Below are 15,102 nucleotides of genomic sequence, written 5' to 3' on the forward strand. Positions count from 1 at the left end.
TATTTACAACACTCCAACTCAATGGGGAGCGAAAACAGAGAATAGAAATTGTTGTAACTAATAATAAATAAATAAAAATATTATTTTAACCACATATAGTTTTTACAAAGAAGATTGTTGATTAAAATAGATTGTTAATGTATTAACCTTTTATTTGTCACATAATTTATTTATTTGATGGATAATTTAAACAGTTTTATTTTTTTTTTTTGTATTTATTACAAATTTTCATTTAATATGAACGGTACAGTAAAGACTGCTAAAAAAAAAATTGAAAATCGTACAAAGATAAACTAAAAACTTCTTTTAACTTATTATTATTACTTTTTTATATATAGCTCCTAATATCACTATTTTATTTTAATTTAATATATTTCTTTATTTTCATTTATTCACAATTTCGGTTCTTTTTATTTTTTATATTTGCATACTCAACAATATCCGTTGAATATTTGTAACGGATTACTAGAAACGAGAAATATGAGATTTGCTACAGTGGAATATAGATGATAAAATAAATACTTTTAAGAACAAAAAAAATCTAATATGATGTAATTTAATTAAAAAATAAAAATTTTGTTATAAATAATCTATCTTTGTTAATTACCTGTTAGTGTTTATATTTTATCTAATAAGACCGATTATGCTGTATACTATAGAAACCAAATTATTCCATATTCCAGCTGCATGGTCAATCATATAAAGTATTTCTCTCCTCATAGGAAAAAAGTAAGCTGACAATATTAAATGAACTGTGATAAAAAAAAAAATTGCAAATAATTTCTAACCGAAGATGTTTTAGAGGATGTGTATTAGTATAATATTACTTACCTCCAGGGCCTTACTGAACTTACAATTAAGAGGCAGTAAAATTGTTTAAAATTTCCTTGGTTTACTGAACTCCTTTGGGAAAACAAGAACGTGGCTTTTGCTGGGAAAGTAATTAGAGGAAAGGCAAACATAAAGTTGATGCTGAGACTTCTTATGAATAAACCAGTAGTTAAAATTCAGACTCCCCTTATCAAGATCCACTTGCCTTTTAAAAAATTAAAGAATCCTATCTCTAATTTCTGTTTTAAAGCCCCTCTTAAACCCCGTTTATGTGGGTTGCTTTGGCCAAAGACTACTTTTCGATAAAACTTACATTTATGGAGTAGAAAACAGAATCTAAGAGTTAAAGCTTTCTAACTGATTGAAAACAGTTCCAAGACTACTTTGCCAGGATTATGTTCCGGAGCTTAAGAAAAATCAAACTCAGTCAAGAGATGTAGGAACACAGAATAGAGAGAATACGAAAACAGTTCAAATAAACTAATTTCGCAATAAGTAATTTTATATATATATATATAATGTACATTTTAGGGGTGTCAGCTTCTTTTTTCAATACTTTGACAGAGTTTTTATATCTTAATGAAACATATCAATTACTTTTCGCCTGTTTTCCTGCTAAAAATGAGGGAGAAGTAAGTATCTTTATATTGGCGCTCTACTGCTCATTTTATCTACTGTTTAAATTATCCATGAAATAAATAAATTATGTGAAAAATAAAAGGTTTATATATTAACAATCTATTGTAATCAATAATCTTATTTGTAAAAATTAATTGAGGTTAAAATAATATTTTTATTTATTTATTATTAGCTACAAGTAAATGTGTTTATCATTATCACATGACAACGGTTTATAAATAAAAAACTCAGTAGTGGCACTACAACACAACAACTTCTTTCTCCGACCACTTTAAGTTTTAGATACATTGGTTGCGGCTTTATTGTGTAAGATATGTATTCGTTATTATTCCTATTTTGGGTATGTAAACATATCTATTTACTATATTCACACCTTCTAAATATAAATAGCCATTCTATATAAATATATGCATCTATATAAATAATAAAGCAATATGAGGTATCAGGAAGAATAAAGTGTACGGTATAAACCGTAGTTTCCAACAAAAATCGTAGTCAGGTCACTTTCAAACATTCTGAGCACGCCTTGACCCTAAATCATTCTTTTAGCTTTGACTAATCTTCTGTTAGCTACAGTCTCCAACTATAAAAAACGGCTTATATAAGAATCAATCCATATTAATCTAGGATCTAAATCTGTTAATCATAATGTTGATAAAAACTTTATTTACCCTATGATATACTGTATTGATAAAGAAAATATAATCTTTTAATAATAATCTAATTTTGTACTGTTTGAAATATCTTATATTTTCCTTCCAATATATTTTATTTATAATTTTTAACTATATGTACGAGAAATGCAATTTAATGCCATTGTGAAAGTTTAATTTAATTTTATAGCACAATCAAGTGTTAGGTGCCTCTAGCGGTACACTTTTAATCAAATTAGAATGAATTCGATATATGAGATTGTTCTCTTAGCGGAAAAACACCACAAAATTGATAATTTTAGTTTAAATTCTATTCTGACCGAAGGACCTGTCGGAGTTGTCTGGTCTTAGGCGGTTCTCCAGCCTGATATCCACTTTACAGAAGGCCTCGGCAAGGCGTATTCAATAATAGGTAAGAAAGGTAGGCCGTGCCAGAGGATGAACCCTGGACACTGACTCAGGTAAAGGAGGTCTAGGTGAGAGAGTCTGAGGTAGAGTAACAGTCCTAGTTGCCGAGATGAAGCGGACGGACTAGAACTGTCAAGATAGGAGCCAGCTTACTAGTTGCCGAGATGAAGCGGACGGACCAGTAAGCTGATAAGGCTAGGTGCAGCTCTAGTTGCCGAGATGAAGCGGACGGACTAGAGCCGGGGAGAGACGGGAAATTACACTGGTTGCCGAGATGAAGCGGACGGACTAAAATTGCTGGAAAGAAGGAGAGGAGATGGGTCATCATCCTGGGTGAGCATATTGAAAATATATATATGTACAAGGATGACGAAGTACCGGAAGATGCCAAAGTTACACGGGTATTTAATAACAGTTGAAAAGAGAAAACGTATATAAGAGGGCGACGACAAATGTGTAATAAAATATTTAAGAAGTGAAATAATACGTTGCTAAGTGGGCGGAAAAAAAATTACTTTTTTAATAAAACATTTATAATTATAATTAAAATATTTTATTATTATATTTTTTTCTAAAATTACTTTTTTCGGTAGAAGTCAATTATTTATTTTATTAATTCTATAAATATGTTTTTTCTCTTGTTTTTTATATTCATTTAATTATATAATGATTATCATTTTTATCTTTTTTTATGATTGATCTTTATTATTTATAATTGTTCAGTGGTTATAGCATCATAAATAGTTAAGGTTGTTTTTGCACAAGACTATACGACCCATAATTAACTGTTAAAAAAACTAACAAACTGTTGCACTAACCATCTAGGGCGCACCAGGCCGATCTGGTAATAAAAAAAATATAATTATCTAATTTGAACAAGATTTCAAATCTTCAACAAAGCTCTACCCCATTTCAAAAGCCTGAGAGCATGGTACTTCAAAAAAATATTAAATGTAATAAGCCTCTATGATTTACTTTTATTTATTTTTATGTAATTATACATTGATTGACTGTTATTTGAAGGAACTAAAAGCATGTTAGACCTAAGTCGTATCACGTACTCAGCTATAGCTAAGTACCGGATTCTCCTAGTGGTAGAGATAAGGTGATATCGAACAGTTTTGCGCTAAGAGGTCCTACAGTCCCACTTACCCATCTCCTTCCCCAGCCTTAAGCTATTCCCAAATGGTACCTTCTACCCCTGGGATGTCATCTCGGCAGATCCGGAGAGCTTCCTTGATGTTAAGTCCTGAATTCCGCAATACAATGGTGTTGATTTAAAGCAAGCAATTCGGTCTTAGCGAGGACTTCCTGAAAATAAATTTTAAAATTAAATATTGTAAGATTGGTGAAGGAATAAAATTATTATAATAACAAATTATTATTTATACTATAACCAGTGGTGTGGTAGGGTCTTCATTAAAACGGATACCCCTCAAAGCTACCTAAAAATAAGTTATCCAATAACTCACTTGAGAATACCCAATTACGACTTTCCGGTAAATATGCAATTAATCTAAATGTCGGTCTACACAAATATACTTTGGACCCACAGAAGCTTTGTCCAGCTTGTGATGAAACGGCCCTGGAGGATTGTTTGCATTTTTCGACGCTAAGCGATATTAGCCGAAATCAGCTGTTTGAATTTCTGTCTGTACCCTCAGGATTAAATCTCAAACTGTTTTTTATATATGTAACCCAAAAAAACCTTTTGCTTAGAGCTTGGACACCATCCCAATAGGAGGTATAAGTTTTTTTTCTCTCTTTTTTTGTTTTTTAATATTATTAAATATGAAGTGACGTTTTTGTTTCACTATTTTATTCTAACGAATGTAGATAGCCCAGCTTGGGTATATTGTTTGTTATTAGTTCATATAAAAGATCTTTAACTCATCATTTTTGTAAAATTACTACAATTGACTTTCTATTTCATGTATTTCACAGGCTAACTCTATTTGTACGGGGGTTGCCCCATAAACAAATAAATAAAATTATTATAATTTATAAGATTATTATAATTTTTAAAAGGTAGGTATTGAGGTATTGCAGCCTGCAGAAATCTGGTTTGATTATGGTTGTCGGAGAGTGGTATTTTAGATTTAAAGCTTTCGTGCTGCAATTGTTTGTTAAAAATTGTTAATAGAGACAGAATATTGTCTGAATTATTAAACAATTCATGGCCTGTTGGTCTAGGGGTATGATTCTCGCTTCGGGTGCGAGAGGTCCCGGGTTCAAATCCCGGACAGGCCCAGTTTTTTTTATACAATAGCTCAAATAATTTATTGATAATATATTTTCAAGTAATACTTCAATATTTCAAGTATTTGATTGATAAATTTGAAAGATATATATTGTATATGTGATTGGCACCATGGGATAGTGTGTCATGATAATGACGCTAGAAGTCTCTTTTTTTTAAGAATCTAGTCTGTTGTCTGTACTACTTAATTTGCAATCACCAAACTACATCGAGTTGAAAATGATCTTTGCTCATTAGTACATTTCGTCTTTGGAAAATGAGGATTATCTCTGTTGCCGTTTTTTTTTTTAATTTAAATAAGTTTTATTTTAATGTTGTAAGTATTGGCAATTTATATTTTAATATGATTATGAACTAAAAATGTTGTGATATGAAACGAAAGAAAAGTCGATAATATAATAAAATATTTTAAGCCCAAATTGTTCCGAAACAATGAATACTTTGAGCCACTAAACTCAGATATTCAAATTCAGATAATTTAAGTGGATCTCTATTTTTTTTGGTGTGAAACTGAGAAGTATCTTCTTTTTTTGCCTTACATAAATATTTCTTGAAAATTCATAATATATATATCCTATTATATTGCATTGAAATCAAGAAAATCGCACCTTGGATATTCAACTCATCAACTTTAAATTTTAATAGCATCAATAATAAGACTTTAAATTATACCAGATGCCACAAATCGGAGCCTAATAGATCAATTTAAATTTGAAATATAAACCAATGTTCAAATACATTGCTTAACTATATGTCAAGTCACTTTTTATTACCTTCGAACCTATAACTCTTTCGAAAATTACGAATATATGAATTTGGTCAAAGTATATAGGAGTAATACATAGTTTAAGTTAGGAAAATTTGCTAATACTTTTTGGCTAGTGAGAAATATTTCAATTTTTTTTGTTGATTGATGTAAAAAAAATTTACAGGGTAGCGGTTAAATATCCTAGGTGCTTTGAAAATTATCGTGCAGCAAATCTGGTATTAGATATCCGGAATTTGCGAAAAATGTATACGTGATGGAAGAAAATAGAGTAGGTTCAAGGATCCTCAGGTCGTGATTGTAAATACTGTATATAATTACTTCACTCATTTTGATTACATTAATTTTATTTATTTATTTTCCTGTTTATATAGATTTAGAGATTTACTCTATTTATTTTTATATTTTATATTTATTTAATTATTTATTTTATTTTATTCATTATTATTTTTTGTATGAATATGTACAGTTACCATTATTACTCATTACCCATGTTTGTGGCAGATTGTAATATTATCAATAAATGAATATATATATAAAAAAAAAACATAGTTCTTTTAATCTACTCTACTTTAGTGGAAGAACCATGACAATTTCAGAATGTTTTGCAAGGTGTGAAACGCTTTCGATATTACGGCTATTCTCTGACTTATTTTAATATCCTTGTCAACTCTAAATATATCTACTAGCATTGATCCGTGTGTGTGCTATATTTTATTATTTCATTGAAGAATTTAGTTTCTTGTTATTGGTTTAGTAAATGAGTAGTCAAGGAACTCTACGAAGCATTGAGAGCTATGCGGTGTTCAGCAGTCGTGACTAACCGATGCTCTCAACTTAAATAACTGCCACGTGCCTAGATTATATTAGAGGCCCATTAAGCCAGTCATAGCCTGTTCTCGAACTCAGATTGCCCGAACTGAATTTACATAATTCTATTTATGTAATTACACCTCTGTGTTTCCATCTATTAGTGTCATCTAAGATAGAAACTTGGGAATTTAAATACCTTTCAGAGCATTTGACGGATCTTCTGCGCCCTCTTTTCATTCAAAGCCACATTATTAAAGTAGAGCTTGCTTTAGATACTAATAAGACAATGAAAGAAAACGTATTTTTTTTATACTTTCTTTAATTGTTTTATATAATGGACATATTAGCGGTGGAAAAATCTTAAAAACCATAGTCGAGGTTAGGCAAAACCTAAGAAAACCACAGTTCTTAGCCTCCAGCGTCTTGGTAGTTGCGAAAAAGTAGTCGTAAAATCTGTAAAATTTTTTTTTAATAAAGGAAGGAAATTTTTCATGGGTTTTTTTCTGTATGGGAAGAAATAGATAAGTGATATTTGGATCAGAGAGCTAGAACTGACAACATCAGGAAGTTCAAGATAGTCCATACCTTAAGAGGTAGCAGTAGGCAAGGGAGTTACGACGTCATCTTAGCAACCTCTCACCTGCAACGGTACCGGTTCGATTTCGGCGAGGGCAGATTGACTTTTACTTCACCGCAGTCTCACAGAACAAAAGCTTAAACCTTCAACTCAGGTTAGAATAGGTTGGTTACCTAAATCTTAGACCCCTCCCCATATGTCAGTATGACATGAAAGTGGGAAAAAAAGTGCATACCTCAAGAGCCGACAAGAACCAAGACAGAACAGACAAATGAGGTTGCTAGAAAAATTGTAATCTAAAGGATATTAGGAGATCACTAAGTAAAATATGGTGAGTTCACTCCATAATTAGAAGGATTGAAACAACTAAATAAAAACGACCAAACTTTTACATCTTATAAGATCAGATTTCCTGGTAATACGGAATAAGTTATAGGTTGAACTAGTATGCTTCAATAATAGTTCCATATGAGAAATTTAAGTATTGTAGGATTATGTATTTTTATAAGAGTGGTATGGGTAAACGGAAGAATTTTCAGTAAAATTTATTAATTTTTTTTCCTATACATTTTTAATCCCATCTTATCACATCAGGTATGATTGAAAAAATTCATAAAGTAGGACAGGAAACAAATTAATGTATAATTTATTTTTATTTTTCAAAGAAGGGACTGTCTAATGTTCAATTATTTTTTATAATTTGATTGCTGTTGAGTGAAAACATGTCACTTATGCATTTTAAAAATTAACTTTTACAGGTGACTGTATACTAGCGGGCTTTTAGTGTTGGTATAACAGATACAATTCAAAATATAGCTAATGTCAAAGAATGATATTACTGATTTGGAAAAAAAATGTTTACTTATTTGGGAAGTTCTTTATCTTTAAGAAAATTTAGCTATGATTGGTGCTGCCACGAGTCGCATAAATTTCTCTCTTGTTTCTCTTTAATTAGCTGTTTATAATACTATAATAAGCTGTTTAGCTTTTAAAAAAAAATGGTTTTAAGTATTTTGACTGTATAGATATTTTTGTAAGTGTAACTTGTGGTGAAACCTACAGTTCTGCTCTGTAGGCCCATAATGATTTCAGTATTGAGCATAATAATAATATGAATTATTAATTGTCTATAAAATATAAAACCCAATTATAGAAAGCAACAAAACTTATTATCGAGTACTGAATTTCAAGATGGCTAACTTTCTGCCAGAAAAAATAAAAGATTAGATCGTTTTGGTATTAAGAACAGTTAATTTTTTTAGAAAGTTTCAATCCAGAAATAAAAATTGTTCAATTGTAGTAAAATTAAGTCATAATGGGACTTAAGGGACAATTTTGTTCCCTTTATTGTGAATTATTACATTCTGTCATACATGTTCAGGGGTCAGGTAAAAGAAATCACATCCACACCATATTTACATAAATAAATAAAAATGATTACAAAATAGAAAAAAAAAAAATTTAACTTAAAGTAAAATAACACCTTAAACAAATTTATTACCATATAGGATATTTACATTCAGCTCGGGCATTCAAAAACAAGCTAATTCCAAAATGATGAAGGTGAAAGCTGGACTCTGGAGGTTCCCGGCGCTTAGCTTTCAACCGCCTCAATGGCATCGAAAGCCACTGAAGGCTGAGCAAGGGCCCTAGCCACTGACGCTCAGGACTTGAGAGGAAAATTTGGCCATTGCCATAACTCCAATATAATTATTTATAATAGCTCTCTGAGCATTTCTGTTCGGATCTTCCGTGAGGATTGTAGGGATGAGTGAAGCTAGATAGGGATTGAGCTAAAGCGAGAACTTAAGAAAGAAAGTAGTGAATTCCAATCTACCAATACTGAAATAGGGTTTATTAAAATCGACTTTAGAACGAGTGAAATTTCAATTTCAATTGAAACATGATTGGTGCCTTCGAGTTTTAGAATTTACTTTATGCAATTAATTAGAAAATGAATCGAATAATTCTTTTCTACTAATCAACTCTTCGGTAATTATCAGCGTAACTAGCGCTCTCTTTTAGAAAACAAATCCAATGTTTTCATTTTGCTAAAAGCATGGCGATGGAGAGTTTCTTCACTCACCGGCCTTCTTTCATTGTTCAAACGAAAGGAACCATTTTTAATCATTTTCTGTTGTTTAAACTATCAAAGGCTTGAAGGGACTAATATTGCAAATTAATTTATGGGATAAAAGCACACTATGTTGAAAATTTTGTTTTTGCTTGAGATGAAAATCCATTAAAATATTTTTTTTTTTTGAATATTTAATTTATGTTAAAAAAAAATAATTGCAGAACTTACTAGATAAAACCCCTCAAAATATGGGGTAAAATTATTAAATCAAAAATTAAGCTATGTGGTCAGAATAGTGCTAAGGGCCGAATTTATTGCTTTGATGTGTTAATAAAATTAATATAATGCATTCACCATGAGTATATTGACATTCTGTTGATAATCAATAGTCCTGACCATGTCTTCCGATAAATTAAAACAGTGGAGTCAATTGAAGGGTACACCCGGCACCCTGGTACCGAAGGGAACCTTTCATCGAATTCACATGAGGGAACATCATGTCTGCTGACTCCTTACAACATTGTTTACGCTTAATATAAAATTAACTAGCAAGAAATAAGATATATATTTTATTTTGTTAATGAATATTCGTATTTTGTTTAGTTCTAAAGTTAATTGTCATTATATACATTAATTTCCAATAGTATCATTCATTTCTATATATATAATAAAAGGTATCTACGTACAAGAAATTTATGAATAACGCTTCAATAATTTTAACGACTCAGAAAACTGTGAGTGGGAGAGCGGGAATGAAAGAGAGAGGGAGGTAGATGGAGTGGGATATAGATAGATAGTATGATTAAAACCGTCTTAAGGATGGTTTAATACCCGGAGTACCCATCATTATTAATATTGTGTTTTACATTTTATTGACTTTCATTCATTTTAATATATATTCAATTAAATTTTAATATATAAGATCGTATATCACTTAATATAACCAAATCAAACAAATTACATTTCAGCTTATACCAAAATATGAAGACATAGAAGGAAATATGGCTGGCATGACGGGAAATGAAGCTGATAGATTGGAATAAAGAAACTTTAATAAAAACTAGAAGATATTTTAAAAGAAGAATATGAGAACAAAAAGGAATAAGATGGATTTAATGGTTTTGTTGCTAAGGCGTAATCCATAACTGGCCAGAAGAAAGTTGATTTTAGCAAACTTTTTATAATGACAGCTTATTTCTAGCGTCTTCATGTCCATCATAAGCTCTGAACAATTTATTAATTTATATAGGTCTTAGTTTCCGACATAGTAGTTTCCTTTGGTTTCTACACTCAATTAACAATAACACACTCATCATAATCAATATCGTATGATTTTCCGAGCCCCATAGAGAGCTGTTTACAAATATAATTTAATAAAAATATTAGAAGATGGTCAGGGTTGCGGTCAAAAAAAGAACAAATAGTTTATAACTATTATATAAAATTTATATATAAACTATTTGTTCTTTTTTTGACCGCAACCTTGACCATCGTCTTATATTTTGATTTTTACGTTCAACTATATATACATATATATATAATTTAATAAAATTATATTAGTAAGTTAGCATCAGACAACATACCAACTGCGACTCACACATATACAGACCCTTTACAGGCCATACTACTACTACAAAATAGTCTAGACAGTATACAATGAAAAATAAGGATTCACCACAACATATCACATTTACTCTACGACACAAAACATGGATTTCAGTTTTCGTAGACAATCACCCTAAACCACAAACAAATTATGTGACTAATTTAGGACTAACTTATGACAGAAGGTCATGATGTGGTCCACACGTCAAGAAAAAACGTAAAACGCAAAATTATCGACTGAGATAATTTGATTGCCCCTCGCATTCAAACTGTAACGAACCACATTCTTATGAGATACAAATGGATTCACGATAAATTACATGAATATTTCAATTAATTTGTACGACAGATGGCGAATAATAACATACCTGACGTAATTCGTCGTAGGCTGAATGGGGAGTAGCAATAGGGACCTCCTAGGCTGATCAGATAGTTTATTTAAGCGTCACGATGATGCCCCACTGGGTATTGTAGTATATAGTATATGTCTGAATAGTATACCTCATTTGCTGGTTGTAATTATTTACTGGTGTAAACAAAAAGAATTGTAAAGATAAAAAAAAATATTGAATGTTCGTGGGTGTCAAATAGATCTTTAGAGGGGGAAATAAAAAATAACGAATATCAAATGCTCGAAAGACACACGGAGCGCAAGTGTATACAAAGCTTAAGAGTCAAACCACGGTGACGGAACATTCATTTTTTGCCAGAAGCAAAGTCCAAGCAACCGAACTTGGATATAGTATTTGGAGTCACACAGCTTAACCACCTTGCTCACTTCTGTAAAAACAAGCATTCAAAGCGACATGATAATTTCTTGTTTAATACGAATAAAATCTGACAGTATTGATGAAGCCCTTTTCTCCTTTAATAATAGAGGACCAATTCCATTACACACTTTATCATAGAGGCCGTAAATCGATTCAAAGACATACGACAGTAATACGAGACAAGGGTAGCAATCAACAAGAGAGCACTAGCGACAGAGGGAATGACATAGAGGACAGATAATAGTGATAAATTAACAGAGATATTACCAAAGACAGGATAATCCGTGGATCAAGCCCTGCGGTGATGTTTATGTGGTACTCCTCCCTATTGGGCCGTCACCTCCTATACTGTCATCTAGATCGTGCCTGGGTCACTATTTGGGGGACGTCCAGCCCTAAAAGGAATTAGGAAACACAACTAACGGATTTCTTTCAGTTCAATACCCGATTCATTGTTTGTTATGGGCCTTTATCACGAAAACGGAAAGTTTGGAGTTCGAATTTACAAAAATTTAAAAGCCGGAAAACAAATTGGTGATACTCCCTTTAAAATTTAATTAAAATTCAATGCCTATCCCAATAATAATTTTTTTTATATATATATAAACAATTGATCTATTTTTTCTGAATATGGAGGAGATGGTGGGGGGTGCGGTCAAACAGGAACAAGAAATATACATTTGCCTATGTTCCACCCTACTTTACAGGGCTTCATCAGGGCTAAAAGAATACAAAACAATTAAAAATCTTTTGACAATGAAAGATAATAAGATACAAAGAAGTAAACTAAGGTAGGGTTAAAAAAAAAACAACAATTTAAATATAAGTGAAAGAATCACATTAAAAAAAGAAATAAAAATAAGTATGTATATAAAAGAAATAACATGGACTATTACATTTAAACTGAACAGGAGACGTAATAACACGTAAAAATAGAAAATTAATATACGAAAAACTAAAATTTTGTAAGTAAGATGAGAATATATAAAGGTCAAGAAAGAATAAATAAAAGTATAGAGAGATAAACACTTTATTAAAAATGTGGTGCAACTTCATTGGGTTGCCTCAGACACAGTATAGTAAAGAACTTTTCTTTTCAAGCCTATTAATATAAATAGTCAGAGCATAAAACAATATAAATATTCACATCATATAAGAAATTTTGAATTATGTGCTAAAATTATACATGTTTTTTCAAATTTTAATTTTTTTTATAACCTGTTATACAATTTTAAAAACTAATGTAGTTGTCATTAGAACGTTGTAGCTATTAAAGGAAAGACATCAATTTGAAAAGTTGTTTATTTTCAAAATTAAATAATAAACAATTTTAGTGTATTCTCCATTTTTTCTCAAGCTTGTGTATAATAGGATTAATTATACAGGTCCTCACACATAATATGATGTAATTTAATAAACAATTTCGTCCGATGTAATGAGGGTAGAAAAATAATTGTATTGACTCTAATTGTAAACAGCTTTTGAGGAAAGTAAGTGAAGAATCTTTGGATATATTTTTTTTTAATTTTCCGAATATTTAATAATTCAAAGATTATAAGAATACATTTTTAAATCCTTCCATGCTTCAGAATCCATAAAGAAAACACATTTATACACACTATGTATAACGTCGACAGTTAACGAAAATTATTTCTGGTGTTGAGATGTTTTCCAAAATACCATAAGGTTGGAAGAAGGAAACATATCCGCACGGAAATCCGATGACCAAATGTCAGAAGTAACGTATTGCCCCAGGGTCCAATTTGAATTCATAGCCTGCAAGACTTCCATTTCAACCTTAGGTACAATCCAGAGCATCTAAACTTTCCGTTCTGTTCTATCGTTCTTCTTAGCTGCTATCAGCTTTTCCGTTGGTAATTTTAGGGGTATTGTAAGTTCCTATAACAAATATTAAAAATAAGATGTGGTTTACGCATCACAACTTTTACTTACTATACTACTGTGAATCCAGTGCAGCACAAGTATGTTAATGCGAACAAGAGAAATCCATAGACATCAAAAAGTGATAAAGAGAGGAAACGAAGAACAATGAAAAATGAATTCCTATAAAAAGAATAGAAAAAGATCAATTGAATACCCAACCATCAAGAATATAAGGTATGATTTACAAAGCCAGAGGAAATTAAGAAGAAGCAAAAAAATATCCAAGCAGTTGATGAAACAGGTGATAATGTTTCTGATGATATTTAAAATAACAAAAGAAGAGAACTGTTAGTGACAACATTGCTGAGAAAACCAGATGACAAGGAGTTTTTCTACAAAGATAAATAAATTACTCACTCAAATTTCAAAAATGCTAAAAAGAAAATGGCACACGAGACAGAAATAAACATTAAAAAGAATGAAAAGAAAAGGTTAATACTTCAGAACAAATATGATGTATAAGTAGCAGATGAAAGAGAAAAATGTGTTGAAAGAATAAAAGAATCATGGTTAGAAAAAGAACCAGGGAACACGGACAAACACTTAAAATTAATAGTCTGGAAAAATCTACTCCTTCTAAAAATAACTCATTAATAAAAAATAGCGAAAATAATACTGCCCATGTTGATGAATTGAAGAAAAGATCTAAGAGGAATAAGAAAAGTAACTAAGTAACTTGGTCGAATATGCACAAATTATAGAAGGAAAAAGGAAGAATATTCGAAAAACAATCATGGAAGAATCCAAAGCCCGAATAAGAAAGTTTAACATTATAGTAAAAAGAAAAAGGGAACAAATCCCTCAAATCGATAATGAGAGAAGACCAAAGAAAAATACTTCTGTCACTCAAGACATCTCTATGCAAGCTCACAACTCTGATCATGATTCTAGTCCTCATAAAGAAGATTCGAACTATCAAAATAACAGATCTTGCTAACTCACCAAGGATACTACATTATTATGTAAATAACTTAGAAGTTATAAACTTTTTGTTAATATTAGTCTTTTAGGGATAGAATTAGACAAAATATACAATTATTTAAAACTATTTAAAGGACATAATCTTTATTTTATGCTAAAAGATTTAGCTAATTATATTAACGACTAATGAAAATTATTAAAATAAAAAATAGAACAAAAAAGAAGCATAAAAGAATAAACATTGTAGGAAATAGAATTAGTCGGTTAACTGGCAATAAGGATGCCGATGATAAGACATATTACGGTAAAACCATAAAAACTATAGAAGAAAACAATTATAAAATTGATTATAACATGGAAACTTCAGCCAATATTAATAAAAAATTAATATTGTTTTATAAAGACAAAATTAAAAACTTTTAATTAAGTACCACTTAACTCTTATCACTAGTAACACTATAACATTGAAAACAAATGAAGACGTTTATAGCATTTACATAAATATTTCTTAATTACTGGGCCAAGTAAAAGAAATAACACTAGAGTTTTGCAGTTTAGTGATAATGCATTCCAGCATGCTTTGTACTATGTCAAATGTTTGTATCTTTTTTAGCCCTTACGAAGCCCTGCTACGTGTGGCGAAACGTTGGCTCAATAAATATAGTATAATCATTTACTATTTGAGTTTTTTTGTACTGCACCCGGACCATATTCCATTCATCTATACACACGGTCAATCAATAATCTTCCAGTATTATTATTATCATATTTTTATATCTCTTTCTTGTATTATTATTTCAATTTTCATCATATTTTTATATCTCTTTCTTGTATTATT

General features: G+C 30.6%; 1 non-coding gene across 1 annotated transcript; it reads left to right on the forward strand.

The window, feature by feature from the left end:
• The first annotated feature begins 4,709 nt into the window (after nucleotides 1-4,709).
• TRNAP-CGG (transfer RNA proline (anticodon CGG)) lies at nucleotides 4,710-4,781 on the forward strand. The gene has a single exon. It is a non-coding gene; the product is annotated as a tRNA-Pro (tRNA).
• Nucleotides 4,782-15,102: the final 10,321 nt, after the last annotated feature.

The sequence above is a fragment of the Halyomorpha halys genome, unplaced genomic scaffold, assembly GCF_000696795.3.
Source record: "Halyomorpha halys isolate HHAL.00 unplaced genomic scaffold, Hhal_1.1 Scaffold432.1, whole genome shotgun sequence".
Lineage (NCBI taxonomy): Eukaryota > Metazoa > Arthropoda > Insecta > Hemiptera > Pentatomidae > Halyomorpha > Halyomorpha halys.